The sequence below is a fragment of the Schistocerca cancellata genome, chromosome 5 (genome assembly GCF_023864275.1).
Source record: "Schistocerca cancellata isolate TAMUIC-IGC-003103 chromosome 5, iqSchCanc2.1, whole genome shotgun sequence".
Lineage (NCBI taxonomy): Eukaryota > Metazoa > Arthropoda > Insecta > Orthoptera > Acrididae > Schistocerca > Schistocerca cancellata.
In genome coordinates this window covers 372,078,108-372,101,690 of record NC_064630.1, presented here as the reverse complement: position 1 = coordinate 372,101,690, position 23,583 = coordinate 372,078,108, and the positions used below count along the sequence as shown (strand labels likewise).

General features: G+C 43.5%; 2 protein-coding genes across 3 annotated transcripts in view; one reads left to right on the top strand and one right to left on the bottom strand.

The window, feature by feature from the left end:
• The window catches only part of LOC126187392 (vesicle transport protein USE1), a 152,550-nt gene that overhangs the window by 75,568 nt on the left and 53,399 nt on the right, over positions 1-23,583 (bottom strand). The window lies entirely within an intron of this gene.
• The window catches only part of LOC126187391 (acetylcholine receptor subunit beta-like 2), a 66,812-nt gene that overhangs the window by 12,479 nt on the left and 30,750 nt on the right, over positions 1-23,583 (top strand). The window lies entirely within an intron of this gene.

The following is a 23,583-nucleotide window of genomic DNA, read 5'->3' as shown; positions in this document are numbered from 1 at the left end:
TCTTTTATTTAGAGAGAAATTACACGAAAAGGAAGAATGGAAGAATACGATGTTCAGGTACCGAATGAAAGAATGAGCAGTTCTGAAGCCAAGGTATGGAGATGCATAAGATGAAGGAAACAGCTCAGACGTAATTTTGTTGTAGTCTATATCCGAGTTACATCTACATACATAGGTGGTAAATGTTATAACTTTTAATTCACTAATAACATGCGTAGATATACAAACGTAGAAACAATAGAGGGTTTCATGCTACCAACTCCGTAGCTGTCACTCAACTGCCGTGCCGTGACATGCGGCCGGCTTGTGGTCGGTGATGAGGTGAAACTTAGAACCGTACAAAAAAACGCTGAACTTTTTTAGAGCATAAATGATAGCGAGCGCCTCCTTTTCGATTTGAGAGTAATGCCGTTGGGCATCGTTGAGGGTCTTTGAAGCATAGGCGATGGGTCGTTCCGACCCATCCTCATACCGATGGGCGAGAACAGCCCCTAGGCCATACTGTGACGCGTCAGGAAGGTGGCAAGACAAGGCGCCGACTGCAAATGGGCCTTCAGGCGAACAAAAGCCTGCTCACACTCGTCGGACCAACAGAAAGGTACGTTTTTGCGTAACAGCCGATGCAGAGGATGAGCCACCGCCGCCGCGGATGGAATGAATTTGTGATAATAAGCAATCTTGCCTAGAAACGCCTGAAGTTCTTTGACCGTAGACGGCGGGGGGAGAGCGGTGATGGCCGCAACGTGCTGACGTAGAGGACGTATACCTTCATGGGACAAGTGGAAACCAAGATACACAATGGAGGGTTGGAAGAACTGTGACTTGTCCAGATTGCACTTCAACCCAGCCGAATGCAGAACCCGAAATAATGAACGCAAATTGCGAAGGTGCTCCTCAGTGGAGGCCCCCGTGACAACAATGTCATCCAGGTAGTTGATGCAGCCAGGAACGGAAGCCGTGAGCTGTTCCAAAAACCGCTGAAATATGGCCGGCGCGCTAGCGACACCAAATGGTAACCGCTGGTACTGATACAACCCACAAGGAGTGTTGATGACGAGAAATTCCTTGGAAGACGCATCCAACGGCAACTGATGGTACGCCTCCGATAAGTCAAGTCTGGAAAAGAACTGGCCCCCAGCGAGCTTGGTAAATAACTCCTCAGGACGGGGAAGAGGATAAGTGTCAACGAGACTCTGAGCGTTGACAGTGGCTTTAAAATCGCCACACAATCGCAGACTCCCTTTGGGTTTAGAAACCACCACGATTGGCAATGCCCATTCGCTGGAGGTAACAGGAAGGAGAATCCCTGAAGCTGTTAACCTGTCTATCTCAGCCTTGACAGGTGCACGCAACGCCATCGGAATAGGGCGTGCCCGGAAAAACTTAGGGCGAGCTGTAGGTTTAAAAGTAATGTGGGCTTCAAAATCCTTGTCATGACCCAGACCAGCAGAGAACACGGACGAGAATTCAGAACACAATCCATCCAGCTGTTGATACGGAATATCCGCAGATATGAGGTGCACATCATCATCAATGGAGAACCCAAACAACTGGAAAGCATCATAACCGAACAGATTTTCAGTGCCCGCATGATCCACCACTTAAAACGTGAGGGGCCGAACAACAGACTTGTAGGCAGTGGAAGCATCAAACTGGCCAATGATAGGAATTTTCTGTTTATTATAAGTCCTCAGACTTCGCGTAACTGGAGACAAGGGAGGGGAGCCCAACTCCAAATATGTGCGAGAATTAATGAGAGTTACTGCAGAGCCAGTGTCCAGTTGCATGCGAATGTCTTTATCCAGAACACGAACAGTAACAAACAACTTATTTGTTTGAGAAAGCACACAGTTAACATCCATGTCCGATGCCTCGTCCTCGTCGACAGGAACGTGAGGGGACTGACACACAGAAGCAATGTGGCCTTTTTTCCTACATGAATTACACGTGGCCCAACGTTTTGGACACGCGGCCCTGTCATGCTGTACGAAACAACGTGGACAAGAAGGAAGGACAGAACGAACCTGTTTCTGTGGTTGCTGTTTTCGATGCGAGCGTTGCGGCCCAACGCGACGTTGTTTATGCGAGTGAACCGCCGCCACATCATCGTTCTCCTGGGAAACAGGCAAATTGTCCGTGTCGAAAGTTGACTGTACAGCGCCCACATCACAACATGCGTCTATTTGTGCGCCAGCAGCGTGAGACACTTCAAAGGATTGAGCGATGCTTAGAACTTCCGACAACGACGGGTTTGGCAGTTGTAGGGCACGTTGCCGAACTTCTTTATCAGGAGCAAGCCGTAGAATAGCATCCCTAACCATTGAATCAGCATAAGATTCATGATGAGTGTCCATGACAAACTGACATTTCCTACTCAGACCGTGTAGTTACGCCGCCCAAGCCCAGTAAGATTGATGGGCTGTTTACGACACCGGTAGAACGCCACGCGGGCGGCAATGACGTGGGTGTTTTTTCGGTAATAGTTAGACAATAAGTCACACATTTCCTGGAAGGACAGAGAGGCAGGTTCCCGCAGAGGTGCTAACTGAGATAGCAGCTGATAGATCCGTGGGGAAACCCAAGATAGAAATAACGACTTACACATCGGAGCGTCGACAACGCTGAAAGCCAAGACGTGTTGCCGCAAACGCTTCTCATAATCCTCTCAGTCTTCAGCGGCCTCGTCGTAAGGAGGGAACGGAGGCGGAGAAGAGGACGACAGACGATGAGTAAGCGATGTCGACAACGCCTGAATAGCAGCCGTCAGCTGGGTTTGTTGTTCAATGAGCGCTTGCATAAGCTGTTCCATGTCTGCCCAGACACGAACGCGCAATACACCAACGCAGGAAAAAAAATATCCGACCTCGTCGCCAAAAAGTGTTATAACTTTTAATTCACTAATAACATGCGTAGATATACAAACGTAGAAACAATAGTGGGTTTCATGCTACCAACTCCGTAGCTGTCACTCAACTGCCGTGCCGTGACATGCGGCCGGCGCCGTTCATAGCCAGGTGGCGCTCCCGCGCTCAGCCGAGCTGCGGAGCGCCTCTATCGCCGTGTTTGTGTACTGACGTAGCGGCACTTATAAATCTCGTGGCACTGTCACAACAGTAAAGCCACTGCAAAGTGCATAGCAGGCGGTATTCCCCATAGTACCATGTACAAGGATTTCTTCTTTTTTCTTATGTGTATGTAATGCCAGAACAGTGATTGCTCAAACAGCTCTGTAATTAATTTAATTTTGTCTTTGAGGTCTGCACAGGAGTGATACAAATGGGCAAAAGATGAGAAACAGAGTGAGTACAAGTCCAAAGTTGAGGGTTGCATACACTAGAACTCGAGGTGCCACTGTTACATCAATGCTAGACCGGCTACCTTCCTTCTTACTACAGTTCTGAGAGTATGATGAGCCTGAAAAGGCCAGTGCTGTGGTCACTTCCTACTTGTTGATTCATTCTCTCTTACTGAAGCATACAGGAGTGAGGCCAACTCAAACTTAGTACTGAAGTCTAGTGCACAATCTCACTACAGTACGGTAGCATTGGCAGGGCAAATGACCGATTGTTGGGATCAGATGGCCTCTGACAAAGCTGCCTTTTGCAAGATTGTGAAATGTGTGAGACAAAAATAGAGTGATGCAGTGTATACAATAGAAAATGTGGTGCATCAGAGGAAGAATGATGTTTGGAAATGTTTAACACTATATTCCAAGCTTCACATGAAAAGCATGCAAAGTTCATCCAATTAAAACAAAATTGTTGTTTTCTTGTTTGTTTCACCTCCACCATATAGTCTACTTGCATCCAACTACAGATTCGAGTGGAATAGGCAGTGGAAAAGATTTGCAAGTTGAGTATCTGAGTGTATAGAGACAGGGAGTTTGGAGTTGAAATTGTACTACCTGCTGGCAAGTTTAAAGCAAGTATGTGGAGCTCTTTCTAATCTCTAGTAGGGGCCCCTAGATTCCTCATTTAATACTAACTCTTGAAACTTTGTAAGTAAGCTTTCACAGGATAGCTGATGTCTATCTTCAAGCGTCTGCCAGTATAGGTTTTTCCATGTTTCTGTGACAATCTGCTTTGTGAGTTGAACAAACCTGACTACTTTTGCTGCCCTTAAAATTCAATACAGCCTGTTAGTTCTGTGTGGTATGGGTCTCATACACTTGAGGAGTAATATTATAGGTGTGTCACATGAGTAATACGTAAGCAGTCTCCTTTGAAGAGTGACTGCTGTACAGGCTACCACCAGTCTATGGGGTATCGGTAGTAATGAGTTAACAGTTTGAAAAATTTTTCATAACAGCCAGTACTTTGATACTTCCTGTCATGGCCTGTGAACCAGTTTCAACAACCGTTACAGCCTGGAAGTAGTTATTTCCAGTTAGGATTGCTTGTGGGCAAAGTGTTCCCATGCGTTGACTGTAAAAGCCAACAAAATGAGTGAGGGAGGTATTACGAGCTGGATGCAGGGGATATGAGTGGAGTGTTGGTTGCACAGCTGACTCTCTCTCTCGGTGGATTTCTTTCCCCCTCTCCTTTCCTACGTCCCTCACTCTTCTGAGTGACTGGTGCTGCTACACCAAACCAAGGGCACGCCCATTGTACTCTGTAATGCAGAATATATTTTGGTTTTACCTCTTAAATGCATTGTTTTCTTATGAACATGTCTGGATGACCCACATGATGACCCATGTCCACCTGACGGCTTGTACTTGCATTTTTCCAGTAACCTACCAAAATCTGTCACTTTACCCATGACTGATTCTATGTTTCAACTTCATGTCTCCACAAACTGTTATAACCAGACATTTGCATGATTTAACTAACACCAACTGAGACTCTCAGTATTGTAGTCACAGAATGCCACTATTCTGCATTTTATGAAGAGCACAATTTTACATTTCTCAAAGTTAAGTAGGTTGTCTATGTGACCTGATGCTTTCCCATCATACATGCTGTTTGAAGGGTTCTCGGATGTCAAGCCAGATACAATTGTCAAATGCCCATGATATTTTGGCAAATAACTGTTTCACCATCATCAGGTGGTCTATCATCACCACCTGATGATGGGAGATCGTTGTTCGCTGAAATATCGTGTGCATTCATGATTATATCGGGCTGGACACCTGAGAACTATTATCAACCTCTGACTGAATATTTTGGTGCAGTTTTTTTTTTTTTTTTTTTGGGTAGCACTTCATTAAAGAAAAGAGGTGTCACTATTTTGCTAGGAGATTTAGAGGTCCTGTGGGAGATTATCCAGCCCACAGGAGAACAAACAAGAGTGGTGAGAGATTAGTGGAACTGTGTAGGACACACAAGATGAGAATAATGACCACCCATTACAAAGATAAGTTAAGCAAGAAAATAAAGTGGGTCAGCCCTGAAAACAGGATTGGGGAAAAACAGCTAGACCATGTAGCAATCCGCGAATAGAATCACAGAGAGATTATGAAAACAAAAGTGAGGAAAAATACCACGATGGAATCAGATCACCACCTTGTCGAAATAAAATGCAGATGGATACCCAACAGAGCAAGGAAATGTAGGACCATAAACACCCACAGAATCGACCTAGATCTTCTGAAAAAACACAGAGCAGAGTATGCGAAGAGAATGGTAGTTCAGAGCGATTGGAAGAGAGTGAGAGGAATGATGGAAGAAGAGGCAGTGCAACTGGCCACTCACAACAAGAAAAGGAGGCATGAGTGGTGGACGGAAGAATGTGAGAATGCAGTCAAGACTAGGAGGAAAGCATGGATGAAATGGAAATCCTGTAAAAAGCAAGAAGACTGGTCGAAATTTCAGAATGCGAGAAAAATTGCTAACAAAATGATCAGAAATGCCAAGAGAAGTAGATGGAATGAGAAACTTGAAGAAGCAAACACAGCCTTGAAGAAACACAAACCACATATCTTTTTCAGAGAAATGAAGAGCAGAATTAAAGGTTTCGAGGCATAAGAATCCTTCGTAATAGTACAAGATGGCACAATAAAAATTGTGCGAGAAAGAGGTGTGCGAGGAAATGGCTAGGAATTTTAGAGATTTGCTGAATGCAGAAGCACCGACAGTAAAGTGGACCCCTTACGCTCTACGGACAAAAGTCAGCATAGACAATGTACCCAACATGGCAGAAGTTGCAGAGGCAACTAAAAACCTCAAAAACAACAAGGGATTAGGCAATGATGGTATCTGTGCTGAAGAGATCAAATGGGGTGGGCCTGAAATAGAAAGAAGTATGTACAATATAATAATGGATATCTGGAAAGAAGCCATTATAATACCACTAAACAAGAAAGGGGACAAGAAAGTACTGGATAACTACAGGGCAGTCTCTATCATAAACATAGGGTACAAGGTTGTGTCGAGAAGCTTGCTCAACAGAGTTGAAGAACAACTGGGGCAGACAATAGGAGAGTACCAGTGTGGCTTTAAAAAAAGGGAGGAACTGTACAAACAGATATTTGGAATAAAAATGATAATAGAACACAGGCACAGGGAAGGAAAAAAGACAATAGTGACATTTGTGAACTTTCAAAAGGCCTATGATTCAGCTGACAGAAGTATTCTGCCTGATGTGTTATAAGATAGAGGACTGGATGCTACATCACACACAATAATAAAGGAAACGTTAAGCAACACTACTGCCAGGATCAGGCATTGCAGTACGCTGTCACACAGTTTTGAAATAAAAACCGGAGTCCAGCTAGGGGACGGATTGTCACCAATTTTATTTAACCTGGTTTTGGATGAAGTAGCGAGACAGTGGAGACAACTAAATAGTAACATGAAGATCAAAGAGGTGCAAATAGGGTACAAGGTCAAACATAATGCAATAGTGGACTGTCTGGCATTCACAGATGGCATGGCACTTTTAAATGAGACAGAATAGGCAAAGACAGCACTAAAAATTTTAGCTGAAACAGCAGAAAAAGTCAGACTGAAGATTGCATGTAAGAAGACCAAGACATTGAACACTGAGTCTGACTGGAAGATAGATGACCAAATGGTTGACAAAGTCAACAGTTTTTGCTATTTTGGGGAGAAGATAACTGGTGGCATACAAAGCAACAGTAGACAGGGCACAGCTTTTGCAGAAGTTTCGGTATGCGCTGAATTTAACACATGACAAGAAAAATCTGTCATGGAATTCAAAACTGTGACATTACACAGCAACTGTAAGAAATGCTGCTCTGTATGCATCAGAAATGATCACACTTGGCAAGAGAACTTCTATACAGCTGGAGGAGCAGCAGCGGAAAAATTTGAGAGGCATATGGGACACCAAAAAACATGGGGATATCTGGATACACAGAACATGACAGGAACTGTATGAAAATATTTAACCCATATCGAGTGAGATACAGAAGAGGAAGTTACGATTTGTTGGGCACATCGTGGGGCTGGATGAAGAGAGGTCGACTAAGAAGATATGGAATGCAACATGTCATACAGGAAACAACAGGTTGAAGGAAGTCAGAGATGACTGGAAGGCTGTAGGAATAAAAGAAAGGAATCTGCAAGCAATAGTACAGGACAGGGAGAAGTATAAAGGGTTGGTGGATGGTTACAGGTGGCTGGACAACAAAATCAAAGTTTCTTAACAGAAGAGGAAAGAAACAGAAGAAGCAAAAGAATGAAGACGTATTGGGAAGAAAGAAGACTTGCAAAACAAGTCACATGTGATCCTGAATGGTCTTAACAAAGCAGAAGAAGAAGAAGAAGAAGAAGAAGAAGAAGAAAAAGAAGGGAAGGGTATTAACAAAACAGAAGAAGAAGAAGAAGAAAATAAAATGCATCATCTGCAAAAAGTCTGACATTACTATTAATATTGTCTGTTTGATCATTAATAAACAAGCTGAACAACAACAAGGATTCACACACTTCCTGGGGCACAACTGTAGTTACTTCTACACATGTCAGTGACTCACCATGCAAGATAACATGCTGTGTCTTCCCTACCACAAAATTCTCAAACCCGCCACAAATTTTAAGTGATACCTTATACCATTGTACTGTCATTAAAAAGCACTGGCGTGCTACAATTCTGAAAGTTTTTCAGAAGTCAAGAAATACTGCATCCACTTGTTTGCGTTGACCCACGACTTTCGGAGTGTCATGTCAGATGAGTACAAGTTAGGTTTCTCATGACTGGTGTTTTAAAATATATGCTGGTTGGTATGGAGAAGGTCATTCTTTCCAAGTTACATCATTACATTTGAGCTCGGAATATGTTCCAAGAACCTATAACAGATGGATGTCAAGGATACCGGATAGAAATTTTGTGGATCACTTCTGCTACCCTTCTTGTAGATAAGTGTGCCTGTGCTTTCTTTCAACCACTAAGCACAGTTTTTTGTTTGAGACATTCTTGTTATACTGTGGGTCAGAGCGTAGCTATCTCACCTGCAAATTCAGCACAGAGTCTGCCTGGGATTCTAATGGACTGTAGGTCTTGTTCAGTTTTTGTGTCAGCTGTTTTTCAATGCCACTGCCACTAATATCTATATCCAGAATGAGATTTTCACTCTGCAGTGGAGTGTGTGCTGATATGAAACTTCCTGACAGATTAAAACTGTGTGCCAGACTGAGACTCTAAATCGGGACCTTTGCCTTTCGCGGGCAAAGTGCTCTACCAACTGAGCTACCCAAGCACGAGTCACGCCCCATCCTCACAGCTTTACTTCTGCCAGTACCTCGTCTCCTACCTTCCCAACTTAACAGAAGCTCTCCTGCAAACCTTGCAGAACTAGCACTCCTGAAAGAAAGGATATTGCAGAGACATGGCTTAGCCACAGCCTAGGGGATGTTTCCAGAATGATATTTTCACTCTGCAGCGGAGTGTGCGCTGATATGAAACTTCCTGGCAGATTAAAACTGTGTGCCGGACGGAGACTCTAGCTCAGGACCTTGTCTTTCACGGGCAAGTGCTCTACCAACTGAGCAACCGAAGCACGACTCACGCCCTGTCCTCCCAGCTTTACTTCTGCCAGTACCTCGTCTCCTGCCTTCCAAACTTAACAGAAGCTCTCCTGCGAACCTTGCAGAACTAGCACTCCTGAAAGAAAGTATATTGCAGAGACATGGCTTAGCCACAGCCTAGGGGATGTTTCCAGAATGAGATTTTCACTCTGCAGCGGAGTGTGCGCTGATGTGAAACTTTCTGGCAGATTAAAAACTGTGTGCCGGACCGAGACTCGAACTCGGGACCTTTGCCTTTCGCGGGCAAGTGTTCTACCAACTGAGCTACCCAAGCATGACTCACACCCCGTCCTCATAGCTTTACTTCTGCCAGTACCTCATCTCCTACCTTCCAGAGTGAATATCTCATTCTGGAAACATGCCCTAGGCTGTGGCTAAGCCATGTCTCCGCAATATCCTTTCTTTCAGGGGTGCTAGTTCTGCAAGGTTCGCAGGAGAGCTTCTGTTAAGTTTGGAAGGTAGGAGACGAGGTACTGGCAGAATTGCAAATTGATACAACATTTTCCTTCTGCTCATCCTTCCTTATTTTCAAATTATCAGTTAAAAATGTTTTGCATGGACCTGTATGAGGTGCTACGTTCTTTGCTAAGCCCTTGAATTGTTATTCAAATGTTTTAACAAACAATTTTTCTCACCTTTTGCATTTTTTCTGTTTTTTAGTTTAACAGACATCCCAAACGTCGTTCGTTTTCTACCAACTCATTTCCACTTTTAAATTGCTCATGGCAACTGTCTTCAGAGTTACAGCATTATTGCCATTGACCTATTTCAACATTTCATGAGTTTCTTCGGCAATTTTTTGCGGCATGAAACAGGACTATTGAGCTGCACAATGCATGACACACGCAGTAAACACCACCTCACCCTGGCGTCTCTGGACCCTGACTGACAAGTCAGAATGTGTTCCAACTTGATGCTGGCTGTCTCAATGGATCAGGCTACTGGACAAATTACATCAAATGATTGTACTGTTTGCACTTTCACCATATTTTTTTGATCACACTTCGTACAAGCTCATTTTGTCAGATATTAGAATCATTGTTTAACATTAGGATTTCATTTTATTTTGCCACATAATCTGACAACAAATTTCAATTCAAAATCTTAAGTCTTAAGAGAAAATTGTTTGTAGAGTAATTGACCAGAACATTTCTGGAGACCGAAGAGCCAAAGTATTATTTTCCTCTCCACACGCAAAATAAATATTTCATTCACCATGTTTTACACTGATGCAACTTTACATTACTTAATGAAATCATTGAATAGAAACATAACCTGGAAAAGGAATAGATAAATAGGACATGAGTGAACGAGACTTTTTAAAATGGATCACAAAATGAAGGTTAAACAAATTTACACATCATTATGTGCTCTTTCTCCTAATTTTCTTCCATCAGCAGCTTCTTCCCTTTTCCAGTTTAATAAATAATAAATATTTTTGTGTCCCTTACACTTGTCTTTATTTACTCTGTTTTTAAAATCTTCCTTTCCTTGAAGCTATCTCCTCCTTAACTCAGTTTGTCCCTGAATATAAAAAAATACCCCAGTATTTTATACGAATGTGTGGTGTCTTGTTCTCTTGGACACGTTAGGATCATTGTTTGGTATTTTGCCACAGAATCTGATCAACAAATTTCAATTCAAAATCATACGTCTGAAGGGGAGCCGGAGGTGCTTATGCTGCCCATGTTAAAATCACTAAGTTTGAGGAACATTTATGAATAAACTACCAAATAGAAAAATTTGAATTTTTTTTTACATGTAGAGTGGTTTAGTATTGCAGTTATGACGGAGGGATTTTGGAGTATCTTTTCTAGTTTCCTTCCAATTATTATTTTTATTAATGACCCAATTTTTTTTACAAATAATTGCTTTATAATTAAACTGAAATGAAACTACTGGACATATTGCCAAATTGCTGTGTTACAATGTAAGTTTGACCACTAGGAGTGCTGTATAATAATTTCATCTCTCTAGCTTGAGTGGATTTTGAGAAAACGTTCCTTATATTCGAAAAATTCTAATTTACGGGAAATGGCTATCAAAGTTTCTCAATACATTCCTGCACTATAGGATGGATTATCAGGGTCTTCTTCTTCATCCTCCAAAAGCTTCCTCTTCTGTCTTCTTTTCTGGCCTTTTGTTCCATCATACGTCATATGCCTTTCTCTTCTTTCTGCTCCTCTTATCCTTTCTCTGTCAATATTTCTTAGTGCTCGTACAGTGTTCACCCCAGCTGTAAATCCTAATGCCTTCAGAACTTCACACTTCACACTGTTCCCTTGGTTGTAGGTTGCTATTGCATCATAAATGCCAAAGTGCAGTGTTTTTATGCTTACAAACACCCTTTTAGGAATCACTTTCCAAATCAAATTGTTTACGCTCTCATTAGGATTCTGCGTCTTTCCGTGTAGACATTTGTGTAACAATTCTGGCTGTGGCAAGTCATGAAAAATTGGTTTTATTGTTCCCTCCTGATTCTTGTACATACTGCATATTACCCGCTTTACACAAGAAGTATAATACTACCAACAACAGGCGCAACACTGAACTAATTCGAAACGGTAAACAGCAAAGAGACGATGTTCCACGCTCTTATTCATTGTAGTATCGCAACTTGGTATTATTGTTAATTTTCTTTTCCCTATGTTCTTCCCCTTCTTATATACAGGGTTACTAAAACGTGGCATTGTAACCAGAACAAAAGTGTACGACAATATTAAATGGAGCAAGATGTTCGAAATTCTGAGGAAAATAGAAGTAAGCTGTAAGGAAATACGGGTAATATTTATCACAGAAAACAATATAGCCAACCCTTGCACACTCGCTGTATGCGTAACATAAGGCGCTGTATGCGTAACAAGCCGAGAAAATCCCAAGCAGTTCACCAGGAAGTCACGAGAGGGTGTTCGATGCATTCAGCGGCAGCCCATTTCCTCTGCAGGCATGGGGGAAAATGGTAACAACTCCACGTCTAGGGTGAGTAGAACAATAATTCAAAGTTTACATTAAAGAGGAATGTTCCAATTAATTTTCGGTAGGAAAAAAAAAAAAATATCGTAATAATTTTTTTGATTTGACCACCTCCGGCTCCCCTTAATAGAAATTTGTCTGTAGAAAAAAGAACAGACACCATACAGAATCCACAGCTATTATACATTATATGTAAACTGAAGGTGAGGAGGTGAAGAAGGGAAAGGAGGGAAGGGATCACTGCTGTCAGTTGCATCGGAACATTATGCGGGATCCGTGGCTACAAGTGAAAATGTGTGCCGGACCGAGATACAAACCTAGGATCTCATGCTTACCAGGCGGCCTGGTCTGGTCTGGTCTGGTCAACTCAGTGCCACCGAATCTGTGTGAGGCCCCGATGCAGCAGACAGCAGTGATTCCCTCCCTTTCTTCCCCTCTCCACTTTCACTTTACATGTAGGTATAACATTTGCGGATTCTACATAGTGTCTGTTCTTTTCGTATGATCCGATTGACCTAGCTGGGCAATGAATCCACCTTCTTCAGTGCAGATGCACAAATATGTCCGACCTCCTTTGGGAATTTCAGAGAGCAAACATGGAGGAAATGGACAGGGGCTGAGCATAGATGGCACTCTATAGTGATGGAGACCGATGTGTTCACCAGGGTCCTGAGGGAGCCTCTACTAGGCTAAAAGACTTTACTATATTCAGGAACATATTCTGTAATTTTTCTACTTTCTTTCACCTCGTTTATTTGGTACACTGGCACTGTTATGAAACTACTTCTGTCACTGCGACACTGTACCCATGGCTAACCTGCTGCACCATGTAATACAAAAAAATGTGAACTGAAACTGAAAGTTGTTGGTCTTTAATCTGAAGCCTGGTCACCTACACACACACACACACACACACACACACACACACACACACACACACACATATCCATCCGGATATCTTTTTTTCCCCCTAAGGTAAGTCTTTCTGCTTTCGGGATTGGAATGACTCCTTACCCTCTCCCTTAAAACCCACATCCTTTCGTCTTTCCCTCTCCTTCCCTCTTTCCTGACGAAGCAACCGTTGATTGCGAAAGCTTGAATTTTGTGTGTGTGTTTGTGTGTCTATCAACATGCCAACGCCTTCGTTTGGTAAGTTACATCATCTTTGTTTTTAGATATATTTTTCCCACGTGGAATGTTTCCCTCTCTCTCTCTCTCTCTCTCTCTCTCTCTCTCTCTCTCTCTCTATATATATATATATATATATATATATATAAACAAAGATGATAAGACTTACCAAACAAAAGCGCTGGCAGGTCGATAGACGCACAAACAAACCCAAACATACACACCAAATTCAAGCTTTCGCAACAAACGGTTGCTTCGTCAGGAAAGAGGGAAGGAGAGGGAAAGATGAAAGGATGTGGGTTTTAAGGGAGAGGGTAAGGAGTCATTCCAATCCCGGGAGTGGAAAGACTTACCTTAGGGGGAAAAAAGGACAGGTATACACTCGTGCGCGCGCACACACACACACATATCCATCCGCACATACATAGGAAGGGAAGGAGAGGGAAAGACGAAAGGATGTGGGTTTTAAGGGAGAGGGTAAGGAGTCATTCCAATCCCGGGAGCGGAAAGACTTACCTTAGGGGGAAAAAAGGACAGGTATACACTCGCGCACACACACACATATCCATCCGCACATACACAGACACCCTCATTAAGTTTTATTTACATTCCCTCCGCAAACATGCCTTCACCCTAGCCAGATTACACTCCCATATTTTATTTTCTCAGGCTTGTCTGACATTTGGCATCACCCCCAAAGGCCTCACACTTAAAGTTCCCATCTCTGGCTGCAACCCTTCTTTCCATCAGTCCCTATACCAGTTCCAAACTGAACAATCCATTGCCCTCACCCACCTAATCCTTCACCTACACACCAACTCAGCCAATCAACACACCCGACAACTCCTATCCTTAATAAAAGTCCTCAATCTTTCCTCTCCCACATCCACACCGGCTATTCAGAGCATCCTCCTACAGGCCAACCGCCAATTAGAACAGCATGCCACCCTTCACCTCAAAAAACTATCCAATCTCCTGGTTTCCCACCTCCGGAAAGGCAACTCACTCACCCTTCACAACCTTTCCAGCAAACCTCAACCTCTTCTAATTGCACACAAACTTAGTCTCTCCCATCTACTCAATCTCCCACTTCCAGCTCCACTCCCTCCAAAACCTCAAAATTCCAATCAACACAATCTGGAACCACAACACCCTAATTCATTAGTTAACCTTTCCTCCAAACCTCTCTCCCAATCCGAAACCTCTGTCCTATCCAAAGGCCTCACCTTCAGCCCCACTCCCAGATTCAACCAAACAGCCCTCGTCAAAGATTTACTGTCCTACACCGTACTCTCTGATGGAAATATCACTTTGCCACGAAGAAAAATGATCCTAATCCTACTCCTAATGATCCAGGTGTCTGTGTATGTGCGGATGGATGTGTGTGTGTGTGCGCGCGAGTATATACCTGTCCTTTTTTCCCCCTAAGTCTTTCCACTCCCGGGATTGGAATGACTCCTTACCCTCTCCCTTAAAACCCACATCCTTTCGTCTTTCCCTCTCCTTCCCTCTTTCCTGATGAAGCAACTGTTTGTTGCGAAAGCTTGAATTTTGTGTGTATGTTTGTGTTTGTTTGTGTGTCTATTGACCTGCCAGCACTTTTGTTTGGTAAGTCTCATCATCTTTGTATATATAAAAGACAACGCGAAAATTCTACTAGGCGATTTCAACGCACTAATCGGCAGAGAAAAACGCTACAGAAAAACAGTAGGAAATTTCCCTGCACACAAATTCACCAACAAAAACGGCACCAGACTGATCGAACTCTGCCAGCAAAACAACCTCAAAATCATGTCAACCTCCCTGATGAAAAAGCCCAAGAAACAAAAGACGTGGCGATCACCAGTTCACTCACTAGGCGAATTCCAGATAGATCACGTGGCAATCTCCTATGAATACCAGAAAGAAATCCACGATGTCCAAGTGAGAAAATAGATTCGGACCACTACCTAACAAGAATCAAAATCAAACTCACACCAAGAAGACAACACAAAAAGAAATTGACCTCACCGAAATTTGATACAAGAAAGATCAGAGAATCGAACATCACAGAACACTGGGAAAAACAAGAGGTGAAAGATTGGACCAGCTTTAAACAAAAAATTGTGAACACAGCCAAAGAACTGATCCCGCTGACTAGAAAACCCAGGCACCCTTGGTGGAACACTACCTGCGAAATCGCCCTACAAAATCGAAGAACAGCTTTCACAAACTACAACAGCAAGAAAACACAAGAAACACAGGACAACTTCTATGAAATTCGAAGACAAACATCGAAAACAATAAGACAAGAGAAACGCAAATACATAAACGATCAGCTAAACTCCATCGAAGAAGACTTCAGAAATTTCAACACACGGGATTTCTACAGGACGTTCACCAACCAAGTCAAAGGATACTCACCACAGAACCTCTGCTTCAGAAAAGAAGATGGAAAACTGGCACTTACCAACAAAGAAAACTGTGAAGAGCTCGCGAAGTACTGCTGAAGAACCTAGGACCAAACTCGCTAAACGAAATCACACAAATCATACAGAACACCTGGACAACCGAAATCATACCTGACGTCTGGAAGACCGCACTCATCCACCCGCTACACAAGAAAGGTGACAGGACAGACACAAACAATTATAGAGGAATTTCCCTGCTACCGGTCATCTACAAAATTCTATCAACCTGCCTTCTCACCAGAACGCAAGGACAACTGGAACCCGCCATCTCGGAATACCAAGCGGGTTTCAGACCCAACAGAGCCTGCCCCGAACAAATCTTCAACCTGAAATCAATCATAAAATCCCACATGACAAGCCCCAAAAAAATCATCTGCACAAATCATCTGCACTTTCGTCGACTTCAAAAAGGCTTACGACTCGATCGACAGAAAGTCCCTCATCCAAATCCTCAGAGAAAAAGGCCTGGACCAGAAGATTCGAAGACTAATCGAACAGACACTAACCAATACAAAATCCAAAGTCAAATTCATGGGCGAAATCTCGGACCCCTTTGAAATCCACACTGGCCTAAGACAAGGAGATGGACTATCCCCGCTATTGTTCAACATCGTCCTGGACAAAGTAATGAGCGAATGGGAAGCTGAAGTCAGGAGACAAAACACCTGGAGACCAGTCACATTAGGAAAGAAAAGAATGGAAATCCCTTACCTAGCATTCGCAGACGACCTAACGATACTGACCTATGACCCAACATCAGCAAAAACACAGATCGAAATCCTGAAAGAATGCGCCGAGAAAGTCGGCCTACAAATCTCTTTTGAAAAAACGCAAGTCCTAACAAGAGAAGGCGACGACATCACAACCAAGTACGGCAAAATTAAAGGGGTCACACACTTCAGATACCTAGGCGAAATCATCGAACCGACCGGAACAGAGAAACTGGCTTACAAAGACAGACAACAGAAGACACGGAAATCACTAGGCATGGTACGAAACGTCTACAACAAACAATGCATTTCCAGAAACACCAAGATCAGACACTATAACACAGTGATCAAACCCGCCGTACTGTATGCCAGCGAAACACTAGCACTTAACAGGAAAATCAAAATTGAAGAAATCAAAAAAGAAGAACGCAAAATCATGAGGAAAATTTTAGGAGGAAGACCCACACCAGATGGCTACAGACTACAGAAGAACTCAACAGTAGAAGCATATTCAAACATCGAGAACGATATGAGAAAAAGGCGCCTTAAATTCTACGGACATTTAGATAGACTCCCTGAAACAAGACTCACCAAGAAAATTCTAGAACACATCAAGACACTTAAAGTCTCGACACCCTGGATGGAAGGAGTCCGAAAAGACCTACAAGCAATTGGCACCACAAACACCACAGACAGAAGCACCTTCCGAAAACACATAGACAATTGGGAAGTAAAGTCAGAAGCGCTAAAACAGCGGACCAAACAAGAATGGTCTGAGGAGAGAAAAGAGGCCCTCTCCAAGAGAATGAAGGAGTACTGGAAGGACAAGAAGAACAAGCCTTCAAAGTCATAAGCTTAACGATTTCCTTTTAGGGAAAATCTGCCAACAATAATAATTATATATATATATATATATATATATATATATATATACAATAGAGGGAAACATTCCACGTGGGAAAAATATATCTAAAAAGAAAGATGATGAGACTTACCAAACAAAAGTGCTGGCAGGTCGATAGACACACAAACAAACACAAACATACACACAAAATTCTAGCTTTCGCAACCAATGGTTGCCTCGTCAGGAAAGAGGGAAGGAGAGGGAAAGACAAAAGGATAAAGAGGGTAAGGAGTCATTCCAATCCCGGGAGCGGAAAGACTTACCTTAGGGGGAAAAAAGGACAGGTATACACTCGCACACACACACACACACACACACACACACACACACACACACACACATATCCATCCGCATATACACAGACACAAGCAGACATTTGTAAAGGCAGGCGCGCACACACACACACACACACACACACACACACACACACACACACACACACACACCTACCCTACCTTTCACACACACACAAAAAGCAAGCACACATCATGCACACACAACTACCAACTCCAGCATCTCGGGCTGGAATGCAGCTGATGAGACTTACCGTGGCCTTTACAAATGTCTGCTTGTGTCTGTGTATATGCGGATGGATGTGTGTGTGTGTGTGTGTGTGTGTGTGTGTGCGAGTGTATACCTGTCCTTTTTTCCCCCTAAGGTAAGTCTTTCCGCTCCCGGGATTGGAATGACTCCTTACCCTCTTCCTTAAAACCCATATCCTTTTGTCTTTCCCTCTCCTTCCCTCTTTCCTGACGAGGCAACAGTTGGTTGCGAAAGCTAGAATTTTGTGTGTATGATTGTGTGTCTATCGACCTGCCAGTGCTTTTGTTTGGTAAGTCTCATCATCTTTCTTTTTATATATAAGTCACATCATCTTTGTTTTTAGGTATATATATATATATATATATATATATATATATATATATATATATATATATATATATATATATATATCCAAATTGAACCATGCCTGGAACAGTTCCGTCCTCCGTCACAGCGGGACCCACCTCCTCTTCCTCAAAATCACCCTCTCCTAACCTTCCAGGAATTTCTGACTTCCAGCCTTGCCTCTCAATCCTTCTTAAAAAACCTTAATCCTACCCCCAACATCACCACTGCTGAAGCCCAGGCTATCCGTGATCTGAAGGCTGACCAATCCATCGTCATTCTTCCGGCGGACAAGGGTTCCACGACTGTGGTACTTGATCGTCGGGAGTACGTGGCTGAGGGACTGTGTCAGCTTTCAGACAACACTACTTACAAAGTTTGCCATGGTAATCCCATTCCTGATGTCCAGGCGGAGCTTCAAGGAATCCTCAGAACCTTAGGCCCCCTACAAAACCTTTCACCTGACTCCATTAACCTCCTGACCCCACCAACACCACGCACCCCTACCTTCTACCTTCTTCCCAAAATTCACAAACCCAATCATCCCAGCCGTCCCATTGTAGCTGGTTACCAAGCCCCCACAGAACGCATCTCTGCCTACGTAGATCAACACCTTCAACCCATTACATGCAGTCTCCCATCCTTCATCAAAGACACCAACCACTTTCTCGAACGCCTGGAATCCCTACCCAGTCTCTTACCCCCGGAAACCATCCTTGTAACCATTGATGCCACTTCCTTATACACAAATATTCCGCATGTCCAGGGCCTCGCTGCGATGGAGCACTTCCTTTCATGCCGATCACCTGCCGCCCTACCTAAAACCTCTTTCCTCATTACCTTAGCCAGCTTCATCCTGACCCACAACTTCTTCACTTTTGAAGGCCAGACATACCAACAATTAAAGGGAACAGCCATGGGTACCAGGATGGCCCCCTCGTACGCCAACCTATTCATGGGTCGCTTAGAGGAAGCCTTCTTGGTTACCCAGGCCTGCCAACCCAAAGTTTGGTACAGATTTATTGATGACATTTTCATGATCTGGACTCACAGTGAAGAAGAACTCCAGAATTTCCTCTCCAACCTCAACTCCTTTGGTTCCATCAGATTCACCTGGTCCTACTCTAAATCCCATGCCACTTTCCTTGACGTTGACCTCCACCTGTCCAATGGCCAGCTTCACACGTCCGTCCACATCAAACCCACCAACAAGCAACAGTACCTCCATTATGACAGCTGCCACCCATTCCACATCAAACGGTCCCTTCCCTACAGCCTAGGTCTTCGTGGCAAACGAATCTGCTCCAGTCCGGAATCCTTGAATCATTACACCAACAACCTGAAAACAGCTTTTGCATCTCGTAACTACCCTCCTGACCTGGTACAGAAGCAAATAACCAGAGCCACTTCCTCATCTCCTCAAACCCGGTACCTTCCACAGAAGAACCCCAAAAGTGCCCCACTTGTGACAGGATACTTTCCGGGACTGGATCAGATTCTGAATGTGACTCTCCAGCAGGGATACGACTTCCTCAAATCCTGCCCTGAAATGAGATCCATCCTTCATGAAATCCTCCCCACTCCACCAAGAGTGTCTTTCCGCCGTCCACCTAACCTTCGTAACCTCTTAGTTCATCCCCATGAAATCCCCAAACCACCTTCCCTACCCTCTGGCTCCTACCCCTGTAACCGCCCCCGGTGTAAAACCTGTCCCATGCACCCTCCCACCACCACCTATTCCAGTCCTGTAGCCCGGAAGGTGTACACGATCAAAGGCAGAGCCACGTGTGAAAGCACCCACGTGATTTACCAACTGACCTGCCTACACTGTGAAGCGTTCTATGTGGGAATGACCAGCAACAAACTGTCCATTCGCATGAATGGACACAGGCAGACAGTGTTTGTTGGTAATGAGGATCACCCTGTGGCTAAACATGCCTTGGTGCACGGCCAGCACATCTTGGCACAGTGTTACACCGTCCGGGTTATCTGGATACTTCCCACTAACACCAACCTGTCTGAACTCCGGAGATGGGAACTTGCCCTTCAGCATATCCTCTCTTCTCGCTATCCGCCAGGCCTCAATCTCCGCTAATTTCTAATTTCAATCTGCCGCCGCTCATACCTCACCTGTCTTTCAACATCATCTTTGCCTCTGTACTTCCGTCCCGACTGACATCTCTGCCCAAACTCTTTGCCTTTACAAATGTCTGCTTGTGTCTGTGTATATGCGGATGGATATGTGTGTGTGTGCGAGTGTATACCTGTCCTTTTTTCCCCGTAAGGTAAGTCTTTCCGCTCCCGGGATTGGAACGACTCCTTACCCTCTCCCTTAAAACCCACATCCTTTCGTCTTTCCCTCTCCTTCCTTCTTTCCTGACGAAGCAACCGTTTGTTGCGAAAGCTTGAATTTTGTGTGTATGTTTGTGTTTGTTTGTGTGTCTATCGACCTGCCAGCGCTTTTGTTTGGTAAGTCTCATCATCTTTGTTTATATATATATATATATTTTTTTTTAGACATGTCTGCTTGTGTCTGTGTATGTGCGGTTGGATATGGTTGTGTGTGCGAGTGTATACCTGTCCTTTTTCCCCCTAAGGTAAGTCTTTCCGCTCCTGGGATTGGAAAGACTCCTTACCCTCTCCCTTAAAACCCACATCCTTTCGTCCTTCCCTCTTTCCTGATGAAGCAACCATTGGTTGCGAAAGCTTGAATATTGTCTGTATGTTGGTGTGTCTATCGACCTGCCAGCACTTTCGTTTGGTAAGTCACATCATCTTTGTTCTGTGCCACAAATTTATTTTCTCCTGAAATCCACTCAGTGTCTCCTCACTGGTTATCTGACCTACCCATGTAATCTTCAGCATTCTTCTGTAGCACTGCTTTTCAAAAGCTTCTTTTTCTTCTTATATGACTTAATCATCATCCACATTTCACTCTTATATAAGGCCACAATAGAGACAAGTACCTTAAGAAATGACTTCCTTATACTTCAGTTTATATTTAATGTTAAAAGCTCTATGTTTCTCGGAAACGCTTTTGGCAGTTTGCATTTTATATCCTTGCCACTTCAGCCTTAGTCAGTTATTTTGGTACACAATAACAAAACTCACCATCTACTTTTAGCACTCATTTCCTGGTCTAACACACATGGAATCGCCTGATTTGACTACTCTCCATTACCCTTGTTTCACTTAATGTTCATATTATAACTTCTGCGCAATACACTATCCATTTTGATTAACTGATCTTCCAAGTCCTGTGTCTTCTCTGACAGAATAACAATGTCACCAGCAAATATTACAGAAGTTTTCATTTCTTTTCCCTGAACTTCAATTATCTCTGCTTTCTGTCACATTCTTTGGCTAAATACTCATAAAATTAGTAAGTCCTCCTCCCTTCACCCTTTAAAACTTTAATGCAGGAGTCTCAGTTTTACAACAATGCAAGAAAAGACAGATTGCTACTTACCATAAAGAAGGCTTGTCAAGTTGCAGACAGGCATTATTAAAAGACACTCCATAAAGAGTTCAGCCACAACCTTCATAAGTAAAACACACACACACACACACACACACACACACACACACACACACACACACCTACCCTACCTTTCACACACACAAAAAGCAAGCACACATCATGCACACACAACTACCAACTCCAGCATCTCGGGCTGGAATGCAGCTATCATGTGGTGGGATGCAAGCAGCAACCTGGAGGAGGTGGGAAAGTGGAAGAGGAAGGGGTGGGGATGGTGGAGAGTCAGTGAAGGAAATGGTTGGTGTCTTTGACGTGGGAGGCTAGATTACTGGCAATTGATTGGAGGTGTCAAGTCACTGAGGGCTGAAAATCTTTCAGTGGGGGCACAACAACCAGCTACAATGGCGCGTCCAGGATTGTTGGGCTTGTGGATTTTGGGGAGCATGTAGAAGGTACATGTGCGGGATGTCATAGGGGCAAGGAGTGAAATGGATTCAGGGGAGATTTCTGGAAAGTGCCTAAGGCTTAAAGCAGGGACTGGAGTTTGTGTTGGACTTCTGGGATGGGATCACTCTGGTAGAGTTTATAGGTGGGGAAGTCAGATAATTGGTAGAGGCCTTCTGCCAGGTAGTCACAGCAATTCATAACAACAGTGGTGGAATCTTTGACTGCAGGTAGTGTGGTTAGATCAAGATTTGTTTTGACATTGTTATGGCTGTTCTTTCTTCTACTTAAAGATTGGTGTTCTGTCTCTCCTATCATCTCCTCCCCATTCTCATTTCCCACCTTGTTTATTTGCAGCCCTCATCCAATGATCTGCCCATCTCTCCCCACTCCTCTCCTTTTCCCCCCACCTCTCTGCCCCACACCCTTCTGACACTGCCCCTGTTGGCAGTTTAGTCCCTGCACACTCCACCAGACAGAGTTCATCTCTCTCCCCACCCACACACTACTATCCCTTTCCCTTCCACTTTCCCATCCCCTCCAAATTGTTGTTTCCATCCCGTGTGCCAGTTGCATTCTGGCCCGAGATGCTGGAGTTGGCAGTCATTTGTGCATGGAGTGTGCTTGCTTGTGTGTGTGTGTGTGTGTGTGTGTGTGTGTGTGTGTGCGCGTGCATGTGTGTGCCTGCTTTACACTAAGTAGCAATCTGTCTTTTCTTAAATTGTTAATATTCCTAGCTGGAGTTTCCATTGTTTGATTGTCTCAGATTTATAGTACGTAAGTAGGGCCTAAGGCTAAGCTCGATCTTGATGGTTGTCTTGAATACCACTGGGGCCACTGGCTTTTTCTTCTAGCAGAAGGGTTAGAGGGGAAGTATAAGGGCTGAAGGAAAAGGACTGGTGAGGTTTATGAATTGGGAAGAGTTTGGAAAAGTTGCCCTGGACCCTAGGTCAGGGAAGAATTATTAGACAGGAAGAGATGGAAAGTTACTAGCTTACTGATTACTAATGAAACTCACATAAAAATTAAAGTATTGCTATCCAAAACTGTACTGGTGTGAGATAGTATTATGAAGAAACAAATGAATCATCTCTCACTGAAAACTCAATTCCCTACAAGGGTAACTAAATTACACTCATCCCTCAAATAGTAACATTACTGGATGTGATAAATGTTCATAAATGCAGGTCATTAAAAACTGATTTGGAACACACACACAGGGTTGTACTGTAGCTTAATCTGGCAGTGCGAGCATTCATAGGAACCGTCTTAAGGCCTGTCTTGAGTACTAAAACGGTTCTTTAGTTACAGGTGTCATACTTTGTGAGCATCTTTTGTAGCTGGCATAGGATTTTTGACAGGAAGGAGCCGTGATATCAGTTTCCATCTGATCAGTCTTTCTGTTAGTTATTTTCATCTGCAGAAGAAATCCAACTGCTTTCAGTAGCCTCACTCCTTTGATTTTAATGGAGGTAAGAACCTGCTTTGCTGGTGACAAGTTGAAAAGTTTTAAAATATTTTTAACCAAATTTTATAACTGAATTCATTATTTTACCTCTCTTATGGAAAGATATAACTGCCATTTGGCTGTGTAATATCCTTTATTACATGACCCAGA